The sequence below is a fragment of the Dipodomys ordii genome, unplaced genomic scaffold (genome assembly GCF_000151885.1).
Source record: "Dipodomys ordii isolate 6190 unplaced genomic scaffold, Dord_2.0 Scaffold25, whole genome shotgun sequence".
NCBI lineage: Eukaryota > Metazoa > Chordata > Mammalia > Rodentia > Heteromyidae > Dipodomys > Dipodomys ordii.
In genome coordinates this window covers 21946939-21960598 of record NW_012267241.1, presented here as the reverse complement: position 1 = coordinate 21960598, position 13660 = coordinate 21946939, and positions in this window count along the sequence as shown.

Genomic DNA, 13660 nt, shown 5'->3' with positions numbered 1-13660 from the left:
TGAAGAATTCTCCAGAAGGATGGAGAAATGTATCATGCTGTATATTCAGTATTTCTAAAGAATGCCAAAAGTAGTAGGCTACTGCTGGCTCGAGCCTGTAATCCTAGCTACTCAGGAGGCTAAGATCTAAGGATCAAGGTTTGAAGCCAGCCTGGGCAACAAAGTCCATGAGACTCTAATTAACCATCAACAAGCCAGAAGTGGAGCTGTGGCCCAAATGAAAGAGTACTAGTCTTGTTCAAAAAAAAAAAAGCCCAGGAATAGCAGCTAGGCACTGAGATCAAACCCCAGGCCAGCACATACACATACTTTAAAAGAGCAAGAGACAGAGAAAAAGAAAGATAAGGAATGCCGAAAGCAGGGCTCTAACACATTAGTGATAAATTATTTATTTGATATTAATAGATGCTAATAAAACTAAACAAGTATAAAATAAATCAGGATAATATCCCAATATATTCCACTTAGTAAAGACAAAACAATACCTTCTTTTAAATATGTGTGTGTTTGTATTAGCTTTGTTACTGTAATAAAATACCTAAAATAATCAAATTTATTTTTTTAAAAAGGTTCAACTTAGGCTCATAGTTTTGGGGCATCGTGTCCCTCATCAGCTGGCCCCATTGCTTTGGGCTGTAACAAGGCAACAGCTCATGATAATAGAGCATGGCAGAGCAACCCTGCTCACCTCAATATGCCCCAGGAAGAAAAGTACAAGGAGGGGTCCAGGGTCACCTTCACTGTCAATGACCTAAAACCCTCTCACTAGGTCACCAGGTCCCTTCTCTAAAATATCCCATCTCCTCACAGTATTGACATTCTGATGATGTATACATCCTCAATACGTGAACCTTTACAGGACACTTATTCCAAACCATGGCAATAGGTGTATGTGCGTCAGACCACAATGTCAAATGACTCTCTCAAGGCACAGATCTAATGAGATGACTGGATCTTTATCTTGGACATATCAATTTCGGTGACTAGAGAAGGATGAACATTGGTTAAAACACTGGGGATATACAATAAAAATTTAACAGCATGTCTGAAAGTTGTTTCAACCAATTTAAGAGAAATTAATTTGAGGCCTGACCTACATTGAATGGCTGCGAATCCAGTAACAAATGTAAGCCTGATACCAGAGTGCTGGGGCTCAAATATGTGCTCCTTGCCAGGTGTGATCATGGCTCAAGTGACAGATCACTAGCCTTGAGCAAAAAGCTAACATTGCCCAGAATCAAAATAAATTTTATATATGTGTGTATACATATATACACATTTTATAAAAATACATTGTAAATTGGTATTACGATATATATTATAAAATATGATATATAACATAAAATATATCATATATATATATATATAATACAAATAATCTCCCTGATCTTGTTTGACCTTTTTGAGACGGTGGATGACCCTGCATGAGTACACAGTGGAGAAGGGGAGATGGATGTCAACCATTTCATCCATCAATGACAGAAAGCCCAGAGATGGAGAAGCAAGCACAAGTACCTTCCCTAATGGAGCCTCTATACTGGTAAGGACAGAGGTCTCCTCATTTTCCTTAGTCTGCAACCACCCAAGGCTGCGCTCCACTTCACAACAGCAGACACAAATAATGCACAACTCACCTGTTTGCGGATAGATCAAATGTGGAACTCTTGATCATGAGTTATCTCCAAGCTCTCAATTCTTTATCAGACTATAAATGACATCAAGGTAACTTAGAGATGCACGTGTGTGTGTGTGTGTGTGTGTGTGTGTGTGTGTGTGTGTGTGTGTTTGGGGGGTGGAGGGGAGAGAAGCAGCAGTACAGGAGCTTGAACTCAGGGTCTCTGTCTTTTGTTTGGCTTACCACTTGAGCCACACCCCCACTTACAGTTTTTTGTTGGTTAGTTAACTGGAACTAAGAACCTCAGATTTGTCTAGAGGCTGGCTTTGAACTATGATTCTCAGATCTCAGCCTCCTGAGTTAGCTAGGATTACAGGCAAGAGCACCAGGCACCAAGCTTCTTTTTTTCTTTTTTAATATAGTCCTGGGATATTAAACCCATTGTCTCTCCTGTGCTAGGCAAGTGTTCTACCACCAAGAGTTAGCTGTCCCTAGAACAGAAGTGAATTATCTCTTTGGGCAGTACTGTTGGAACGCAGGACCTTGTACTAGTTAGACAAGAGCTCTATCACTAGATCCATGCATCTAGCACCCAGCCCTGTTTGCTTTTCAGGCAAGGTTTTGCATTTTTGGTCAGGTCAGCCTCAAGTCAAAAATTCTCCTGCACCTGCCTACTGAATAGCTAGATTACAGGCATGCACATGTAGACATCTTTAAAACTCCATCCTCCTACTGGGCTGTTTCAATTCCAAAATACTGCCCATAGGTCTTCTCATGGGTGAGGCCCCAAAGAGCAAGCAAATCATGTACATCACATTAATCTTCAACTAGAGATGGTTTAAAACTTCCAAGGAAAGGAATTTCTCCAAACAGTAACCACGCAGGTTGACTTTGGCTCTGTTTAGGATGGCCATCTGATAGTAAGAAGCAGACATGAAAAAGATGCTGTGTGCACAACACTGAACTAGAAGTTTTGTCCACACCCCCTCCTCTATCCTTCATCCTCTAAGGTGTGGATGTTTAATCCCATTTCACAAATGGGAAAACTGAGGCTGAGAGCAGCAAGTCAGCAACTAAGCAGTGCAGCCAACTTGGGGAACTGAACTCAACAGTTTTCCTGCTATCCAAATGTCCCCACACCTAACAGCAGACATCCCAAGCCCTCATCCAACCTGTCATAAACCATCTCACACACCTGAGGTCAGAGGGAGTGGTGGAGCACTGAGGAAAAAGGGGTGAGGCCAGAGGTGATCTCCATCCAGCTCAACACCCTCTCAGATCAGGGTCTAGAAGGACATCCATGGAGACACATTGTAGCTTAGGCTAGCTTAACACCAGGCCAAGTGAGGGCCATCAAGGGTGGAATCAGACTTCTCTTGGGAGCAAAAGTGACCCAGAATCCTCCAGGCATTCCCAGAATGCCTCTTTTAGTAAGATTGCACCGGAAATGACAGGTCGTTTTTAAAAATTACTCTCCATTTTTCAATGTCTCAGTAAATTCCACCGCCACTGAAAATACTTGAGGCTATAATATCAAGTTGACTTTTGTAATGCCAAATAATAGTGTCATTATGTTCTAGCTACATTTGAGTTGGAAACAATGCCATAAAATTTTAATGGGGGAAAAAATCCTTTAATTCATACAAAATTTCCTAATTGAAAAATGAACCCTCTCTTATTCCCAAAGAAACACACAGGATGCAGACGGTGGTTATTGCTTTAGGAAGCAGACGATCCATATTAATGATGGCTAAGAACCCTCTTTCAGCTACACATTTGCCGTAACTTGGAGAAATGTTTCATAATTCAGCCATCATTTGAAATCAAAATACATAGACACTCCGATCTGAGCCCACTGTTAAAGCTTCTGTCGGCCATTCAGACAGATGAAGGGTTTTCACACAAAGCCTATATCCTTAATAAAAAATCCATCTCTCCTTCATTCTCACCTCTGGCTAATCAACCCACCCCCACCCCCCAGCAAAAAAAAAAACAGCTTTTTTCCTAAACAAAGTGGATGGAATAGGAATGTGGAAAGGAAACAAAGCCAATGTAAGCCTCTGCCTCCCGCCAGCTTCTAGGATGTAAACAGCTTTGAAATATGTATAAGCAAGGTTCAAAGATTTATCAGGCCTTTAAATTCAATTACACTTAGTGACAAAAGGACATTTTAAAATAATAATAGTAACAAATTGTATGAGGAAAGATTTTTCTTAATACCAAGAATAGTAGAGTGTTGATTTGTAGGCCTCAAATATACAAGTTTCCTCAGCCCCTAATGCTTAGCATTTTTTATATTAATAGCTCTTCAGCTGGAGCTTTGGATGAGTAGGGTGAAAACTTTAAAGAAGCATCACCTTGGTTCATGAATTTCTGAGAAAGTCATCGTGACCCCCAAAGTTGAATTGTCTTGAAAAGGGAAAGAATCAAACAAGCAAAAAAAATCACTGTTATTCCTTTTCCAACTGTAGATTTCAGGTGTTTTTTCTGCCCTGCGGGCTTTTTGTAGGGTTGATGGTTTGTTTTGTTAGGTGGATGGTCCTGGGGTTTAAACTTAGCTTCCTGCTTGGTAGGCAGGCATTCTACACATGAGCCATTCCCCAGACCTCTCATTTTTAACCTGGGGTCGGCCTCAATCTGATCCTCCTCCTTATGCCTTCCACATCGATGAAGTGACAGGAGAATGCCATCATGCTGAGTTTGTTGGTTGAGATGGAGTCTCACTAACTTTTATCCCCACGCTAAACTTGATCCGTAATCCTCTCGGTCTGTGCCTCCCAAGAAGCTGGGATTATAGGCATGAACAAATTTTTAGTTTTTATTTAAGTGGATGCACTTGATGTGACTCCTTGATTATACAGAGCTGAGCCCCAACTACTCTCTCACAACCAGATAAATATATGCTTCAGTATCTCATATATGCATCCAGTATCTCATATGTGCTAAACATTGGATGATGCACAAAGCATAGTGGCAAATAAAACAGCCTGCAGAGTTAGTAGAGTATTAGAACCACCATGAGGGTAGAAGACTCCACTGACAGTCATCTGACTCTTAGCCAATTAAGGAGGCCCCACCCATCGAAGAAGCCCCACCCTGTTGAGATTTGCACTGTCAAAGGTAAAAGGCAAAAACACAATGCTTCCATGAAGCTAATGTGCTTAGTTTCAAAAAGGAGTCCACTATCCCAAGACTACATTCCTTATCTTGTTCTATGAAATTTGTCCTTCCTTTTTAATAATGATGACAAAGATAGTCATGGCTTTCACATGTCCTCATATAGAAAAATCTCCCTTTCTCCCTTTCCAAAAGCTAGTGTGTGAAATCTAAGTGTCAGACACTGATTTCCACCACAATCCCCTCTTGCCAGGGTTAGGTAATGAAAAAGTCTGAGAATGTTACAGAAACAAGAACAAGAAGCCCCCGCCTGCCAGTCAGCTGCCATGGTCTGAGTTTATAACCATTCCTACATTTGGAAGTCCTGCCTGATGAAGTATCACTAAAGAAATAGTGTGTCTATTGATTTTGTGACTAGCCATTATTGAGACTGGGGAAATAAGGCTGCCCAGACAGATCCCCAAACCTTTTTTTTATGAAGTAGATTGGTAACTATTGGCAGAATACTAAGTACTATTATCTATTGAGGATGACAAAGGGATTAAATCATGATGTATTCACTCATTGACAGAGATGATAACAAATGGTGGGTAGGAAGTAAATCTACAAAAAAAAGTGTTTTGAGAAATTTCGAAGCATTTCATCATTAACCCTAAAAGAAATGAACAATCCTCTTGTCATTTCCTGGGGTCAAGGGCTCTCAGTAACTTCTTTCCTCTCTGGATCCAGGAAAAGCAGTGGCAAGCCCTTGTTCTGGTTGCTAGGTTTCCCATTTAGTGTATCCTAATCCAGGGCCCTGCACTTAAGGATATAGAGTAGAAGTGAAGGGGCAGGTTTGGTGATTTGCAAGACTCAGCTCAGTGCCAGCCTCTGTTGCCAAAAATCCATGCTTCTAGTGGGAAAAACATATCTCCCAGGTCTGTCTTAGAAGATTTCTAGAACCAGGGAAACAATGGCCATTTGGGTGCTTACAAACATCAGGCCTTGTGCTAAGTACTTTCCACACATCATGCTAATACATTTTCGCAGCAATCCTTACAAACATCCAGGATTTACCTGTCATCAGAAACAAGAAGTTTGCTGAGGGGTCTAGTGCTCCAAACTTGAAAGCCAACTCTAAAGCCCTGGTTTCTAACCAGGATGTTGTTCTGCTTGGTCCAAAGGCCCTAAAGCCTAAGGAAAGACCACTCCTTTCCTCTGTATGAAAAAACTCAGCCTTCTAGTAGCAAATATAGTAACCCCATTGAGGAATGTCTTCCCCAGCTACCAGAAGATTATCTCATGGGAGCTCACAGCTCTGGCCCTCTACAGGAATTGTTCTTGGCCATAATGGGATTTTCCAGTCTCCCCAGGAGATGATCATGTGTGATTATTGACTATCAACAGATCACAGAAACATAAAGTTGGTCATACAGAACTGAACTGGCTAAGAAAGTATCTACTAGCTTGCCATATATGTGGTTACTTTAAGTTTATAGAATTTAAAAATTACTTCCTCAGCCACATTAGCATGATTTCAAATGATCAGTAGCCACATGTGGCTAGTAGCTATCACATTGGACCATACAGAAGGTGAACATTTCTGTCACTGCCAAAAACTTTTTATTGGATGGCACTAGTCTAAAATGAAAGAGAGAGCTTGGATCCTGTATAGATTCCTGTAATCATCAGTCTCTGAACTCTAGATTCATAGTGTCCATGATAACTCACTGGAAATGCACCTTTTATCACTGAGCTAATGAAACTAGAGCTCAAGCTCAGAAAAAATGGAAAGGCCTTTGTCTGAACCATATCCCCTGATTATATCTGAAGGCAATGTTGCTAAGAAGGAAGAGAAACTGATCTTCTGACATGTATGACTATAACAGAGAGCCTATGAAGTCTGTGGTGAGAGCAAAGCAATAGAATTGTTTTCTCACACTACAGAAAAGGGTTGCCTAGAGATAGAAGCCTATAAAATAAAATAAATCGCTGGGCACGGGTGGCTCACGCCTATAATCCTAGCTACTTAAGACGTTGAGATCTGAGGATCCTAGTTCAAAGCCAGCCTGGGCAGGAAAGTCTGTGAGACTCTTTTTTTAATTGTGAAAATACGGTATAGAGAGGTTACAATTACATGGGCAAGATAATGAGTACATTTCTTATCAAGCATTGTTGCCTCCTCCTTTGTTTCCCCTTCCCATCTCTTCCCATCTCCCACCCCCCCACACACACAACATACCCCTGGCCAAAGTTGTAAAGTTCGTTTTGTGACATAACGACTTGTACGTCTCATTGTTGCAATGGGTCCACCTGTATCCCTATTTAAACGATTTCTTTTTTCCCTCCCCTCCACAACTTATACCACCATCAAATACAGTGAAAGCAGGGGTTATACCATGGGGGAAGGACTTACAAAGCAACAAAGAAATCATCATATAAATATGTTAGAAACAATCTTATCTCCAATAAACAACTCAGAAAAATGCAAGTGGCACTCTGGCTCAAGTGGTAGGGCACTAGCCTTGAGCTGAAGAGCTCAGGGACAGCACCCAGGCCCAGAGTTCAAGCCCCACGACTGACAAAAATAAGAATAAAATAAATCTTCTTGCTAAGCTTTAAAGGACTCACCATGCTGATCGCTGACAGATGTCTAGGAACATGATTTCAGGAAGGTTCCTCCCATTCTCAGAACTGATTAGAGTGACTCCTTGGGCCTGATTTGTACAAACAGCATGGTATTTGCTGGTAACCTGCTGTCCTGGAGCTCAATATTGGTACCAAGCAGAGACTACCTAAGCATCCCCCAATTAAAACCCAGGATGCTGAGTCTCTGTCATATGTGTCATCACCATTCATTGCTGGAGTAATTGTACCAGGAGACAATGATGGAAGCTTAAGCCTGTTTTCCCAAGACTTCACCCCATGCATCTTTTCCTTTGCTGATTCTGCCTTGTGTTGATTATAGATGAATTGCTACTGTAAGTACTAACTATACTACATCCTGCACATCCTCCCAAGTAAATCATAAGCCCGAGGATTTTGAAGACCCCAAACAAAATATTTCAGAGAAAAGTTCACTAATCTCCACCTGAAAGAGAGATGGGGAGCTGTTGATTCCTCCCCAGAGTTGGAGGCAAAGAATTAGCTCTGCTCTACAGCCTGCTCCTGCTTGACTACCTAGATCATTAGTGAGATCAACATTAACCTGGTGATCTCTATCCAGTATATGTATATGAATAGTATTAATTATATTAGGTTCCTTCTACATCCTCCCTGGGGCTCATTAGTTGGTAACCAGACATGTTTGTCTGTTGTCCCTTTGCCTTAATCTTGAGATATTTTAAGATAGGACTAGGTACATAGAAGTTGTCTGGTAATTTCACACACAAAAATGAATGCAAAAATCACCCACATGTTGTGAAGACATTGGTTCTTTGGGCTCACTTACTTAAAGTGCTACAGACTATCAGAAAATTCATGCTACCTCCCAAGCAACCGTAGCCTGTACAGGCATCTGTAGAATACCCATCCTGTTTCCTAGTGGAGAAATGAGAAGCAGCCCTCTTCCATACCTGGAAATTCTGCCTGACAACCTGGGATTGGGAATTCTCAACAGTCTTTATAAAACTTTATAAAAGGAATATTAAACTTGTTATCAACAATGTCTGTTCCTCTACAGACAGACGACCTGGATATCAAATGAGTTATTGTTGTCACAATTTTCTGTTAAAAATCTAACTTGGTGGGGCTGGGAAGGGGGCTCAGTGGTAGAGCGCTTGCCTTGCATGCCTGAGGCCCTGGGTTCGATTCCTCAGCACCATATAAGCAAAAAGAAAAAAAGCCGGAAGTGGCACTGTGGCTCAAGTGGTAGAGCACTAGCCTTGAGCTGAAGAGCTGAAGGACAGCACCCAGGCCCAGAGTTCAGGCCCCACGACCGGACCCAAAAAAAAAAATCTAACTTGGTAACTGTAACCCCTCTGTACAGTATTTTTACAATAAAAGATGTATAAAAATCTAACTTGATGAAGGTAGCTTTGCTGGAGTATCATTGCTTCATTTTCACACATGCACATAAAATATCTGAATCATCTTCACCCCTCCTTTGCCCTCTGTTTGACATTAGCTATCCCACTAATTTCCACACTTCACACCACTGTTTACATTTTTTGTGTTTATGTCACCCTGGGCTCGAACTCACCCTGGGCACAGTCCCTGAGCTATTTTTCTTTTTCTATTTCTATTTATTTTCCTTTTCCTTTTTACTCAAGGCCAGCGCTCTATTGTTTGAGCCAGAGCTCCATTTCTGGCTCTTTGGTGGTTAATTGGAGAAAAGAGTCTCACAGACTTTCCTGCCCAGGCTGGCTTGGAACAGAGATCCTCTAATCTCAGCTTCCTGAATACTTAGGATTATAAGTGGGAGCCACAAATGTCTATTCTAATTATTTTCAGTGTATATTAATTATTCAAAGGGGTTTCATTGTGGTATTTCAGTTTGAACCCTAGCTTATTCTTGCTTTCCCTATCTCAGTTTAATCAGTTTGAACCCTAGCTTATTCTTGCTTTCCCTATCTCTACCACTCTCTATTATTTAACAGATTTTAGTGACTTTCATTTGGCCATCTTCATTCACAGATACAATGTATTTCAGAAATATTCATCCTCTAACAATCTTTCCCCATCAATTCCCATCAAACAGTCCAACAATTACAAACAAGCTTTCTCTACGTACGTATATTTATACATAGATACATGTATATGATTCTGTATGTGTTTACATATATGTTTATCTAATATCCACATATGAGAAAAAATGCAACCTTGGTCTTTCTCATCCTGACTGCCTTAACGTGGTAGTCTCCTGTTTTATCCATAATTTTGTTCCTCCGTATGAATTTTAGAATCGATTTGTCTATGAAGAATGACATTGGAATTACATTGAATCTGTACTGAAGCCATTTTTACCATACTAATCTGCCAATCATAGTATAGGAGGCTTTGTATCTTAAGTCATCATCAATTTCCTTCAAGTTTTCATAGTTTTCATGGTAGAAGTCTTTCACTTTCTTGGTTATTTCTATGTCCCTCTCTTTTTAGGCTATTGTGAGTGGAATCATTCTCCCAATTTCTTTCTCAGCCTATTTATTGTTTATGTACAGAAAGGGTGATTTTATTTTATTTTTGTCAGTAGTGGGGTTTGAGCTCAACCCATGTGCTGTCCCTGAGCTATTTTGTTCAAGGCTAGTGCTCTACCACCTGGTGACAGAGCACCACTTCCAGTTTTCTGGTGGTTAATTAGACATAGAGTCTTACTAAGAACCTCAATCCTCAGATCTCAGCCTCCTGAGTAGCTAGGATTACAGGTGTGAGCCACTGGTGCCAGGCTCAAGGATCTATATTCTTACCTAGTAATAGGAGGAAATAAGGTCCTCCTGGCTATTTCTATCATCACCCCTTCCACAGCACAGGGGTTCGTAATCCTTTCCTCTATTAAGGAATAACTGTGACTTAAAAGGAGAGGAAGCAGATTTTAATAGGATTTTGTGTTGCATGAGATGTAGTTCAGTCTGTTTTGTTACTCAGGAAAAATTATCCTCCATCCTCCATCCTGTTTCCCTCCCAAACAAGTCATCCATCCTGTCTGCATAGCCAACGCTCATGCATTTGAACAGAAAGTTTAAACACTGATTGATCCTTATGGGACAACTGTCTTAGTGGGGCTGTGGTCACCATAGCATGGTTGGGGCTGCACCCAGAAGAGGAAGTCTCCAGAGGAATTCATTAAGAACAGAGTGGTCAAATGCATGGTCTTATAAATATGCAAATTAATGTGTAAGCTTCTATAAAAGTTAAACTGTGCACTGTAAACTCAAATTTTCATTCTGAACTTCATTTTGAAGCTGTCTATTTACAAAATGGAAACTCTCAATCAAAAGTTTTAAAAGATAATGGTCTTTTCAGTAAAGGAAGTTTTTCTTCTATTCTAAGATAATTCCTGTCCTGGTACTCTAAGATACACACCTAAAAGCCAGGCATCATGGCAGATAACCTGTACTCAGGAGGCTAAGGCAAAAGGATTTAAGTTTGAGGCTGGCCTGGCCCACATAAGGAGTTCTCAGTAAAACTAAAGCGTATATTGTGGGTTCCCAACTTAATAGCCATCAGTCTAGACATTTTTATATAAAGGCAAGGATCCAAAAATGCTAGAATCACCAAATCTAGGATTTGTGCATATCCCACTTGCTAACATTGATTTTTGTCCATCTCTTATCCTAGTAGACCATGCCAAAGCTGCATCATAATCCAACTGTGCATTTGAACTGAGTGAGCTACTACTAGACTAACCATCTTGATACTTAATATTCTATTCACTTCTCTGCTTTTAACTAGCCTTGTAAATTTGTACCCTTTCTTCTCTTTGCTGAAAATGGAGGAAGGGGTATAAAGAAATCATAATTTATTCAGTGATTTAGAACTAACTATGGTTATTGCAACTCTGGAGACAAACTCACTAAATGAACTTTGAACCAAGAAACCAAGACACAAATGAACACACTCTGATTGATTCTATTTATGTTAAATTCAAAGCAGACAAAATCTTGTTAAAAGCCTGTCCTTGTATGAAGGTAGAGAAATGCCCAATAACAATGATTCATACTCCTCCTAGCTACTCAGGAGGCTGAGACATGAAGATCACAGTTTGAAGCCAGCTCAGACAAAAAGAAAAAAAAGTCCACCAGACTCCATCATCAAAAAAGCCCATCACAAATTGACCAGTTCAATTAAAAAAAAAAACACACAAATAAGCTGCGCACTGGTGGCTGACACCTGTAATCGTAACTACTCAGAAATCTGAGGATCACAGCTTGAAGCCACCCAGGCAGAAAAGCCTATGAGATTCTTACCTCCAATTAACCACCAGAAAGCCAGAAGTAGAGCTGTGGCTCAAAGTGGTAGACTACTAGCCTTGAGTACAAAAGCTTAGGGACAGCGTCCAGAACCTAAGTTCAAGACCCTTGACAAAAAAAAATCACAAATGTATACCTGTTACATTCCACATAAACTCCAAGTAGATATTAAGTAAGTGGGCTCTAGTGGTAGAGTACCAGCCAAGCTAGCAAGCTGAGTGAGCACCAAGACCTTAAGTCTTATGTTCAAACCCCAGTACTAGAGTACCAAGAAAAAAAGAGAAAAGGAGAGGAAGAAAGGGAGAGAGGGAGGGAGAAAGGGAAGAGAAGAAAAGCCCTAACTCTTGCAAAGAGGAAAGGTCCTCTGGCCACTAAGTGCTGGTCACTTTTTCATCATGGTATTGGCTAAAATGGATTTGAATACGTGTGATTTACATGATTTTCCCTATGTATGCTTTTAAGTGGTCAGTGGTTCAAATCCATGGCACAGATTTAAATTCATGACTTAACTCCAATGTGTCCTCTTTATTCTGTGCCCCTACCTAGAGAGAGAGACGCAAGTGAGGCAAGGAAGTAAATATCTGTTGACTAAGTGCCAGGCCTATGTTGTGTGTAATTACCTTCGCAGAGGTCACACCTTGATGTAGTATAAGCAATTGCCATCTACAGACACCAATGAGCAAGCTGAGGCTCAGACAGCCTTAGAGACTCCCCAGGCTCCTGCAGCAGTGGAGCTATGCCTTCAACTTCGGGCTTTCTGATGAGGTCTGAAATGTTCTTTCCATTACATCGTGCTGCAAATCACTGCAATTTAGGGTTTATAAGAACCTTCAGTCCTGAGTTCATAACACACAAAAATAATTTCGAAAAATTACTTCCCCAGAGTTTGAGGCCCTCTGAAAAGTAGTTCCTAGAAGTTACTCCCTGGGTAAAAGAAGGCCCAGTCTCTGACCTAGCTAACTCCATTTTGTCCCTCCCTGACTCCATTTGGCTTCTCCTACTTCTCTTCCTTCTGCGTCACTGTCTTCTGAAGTTGTCGTGGATTCCCGGAATGAAAGGCCTGGTCAATAAACAGCTTTATGACAAAGAACCAAAGCTACCCCCAAACAATTGTCAGCCTTGCAGAACAGATCACCCCATGTGATTGCTCCATGATGGGAACCAAGGCTTCTCCCCAAACTGAAGCAATCACCTCATAATGGAGAACAAATTGAACCCTCAAGCAGAGATGTTTTACCCTGAGCTTCATAGAACCAGTCCTGAGATCATAATCAACCATGCCAAGAACTGGCCAAGGCCTGCTTTGCCAGCTATGCAAATCACAACCCTTGACTTGGTTCTCCTTTCCTACACAACCTCAAAGCTCTCTTCTGTCCCTCAAAGACAAAAGTCTGTTATTCTCAGCATGGCCACACTGATTACATGTTTCCTGCTCTTCACCACTGCAAATCTCTGATTGGCATGGTAGGACAGGTGTCTAAGCTGAGTCCATTGGGACCCCTAGAGCCAGAACCTTAGCCCTAAAATTCTAGTAACAATACGAAGTTAGTAGAGACATTCAGCCCATCTTGGTTCATCACAGGTTGTATCCTTGAAAATAAACTCTCAACAGATCCCAAGTGAGGACCCAGGCCTATAATCTCAGCACTCTGAAGGCTGGGGCAGGAAGAATTTGAGTTCAAGGTTGGCCTGGGCTACATAGAGAGATCTTATCTCAAAACACCACCACAGTAAGCAAAATCTCCTAGGAACCCCATTTAGATGCCAAAGACTTGAGAAACCAGGTTAATTCCTGGGTCAAGAGCATCTTTGCACATTATAGAAAATGGAGGAGGTGATAATGGTTTTCCTGGCACACAAATGTCATTCTCTTCTAATGACAAATTGTATAGTAACAAGCTTACAAAAGATCACTGAGATACTGCAAAAAAAAAACTTTAAACTATGACTGCTATTAAATGTCCTTAATTCTACATTAATCACAATGATCCCATAGGGATCCAGTGTCCATTGTATTGTCTGACTTAGTGTGGTGATGAAG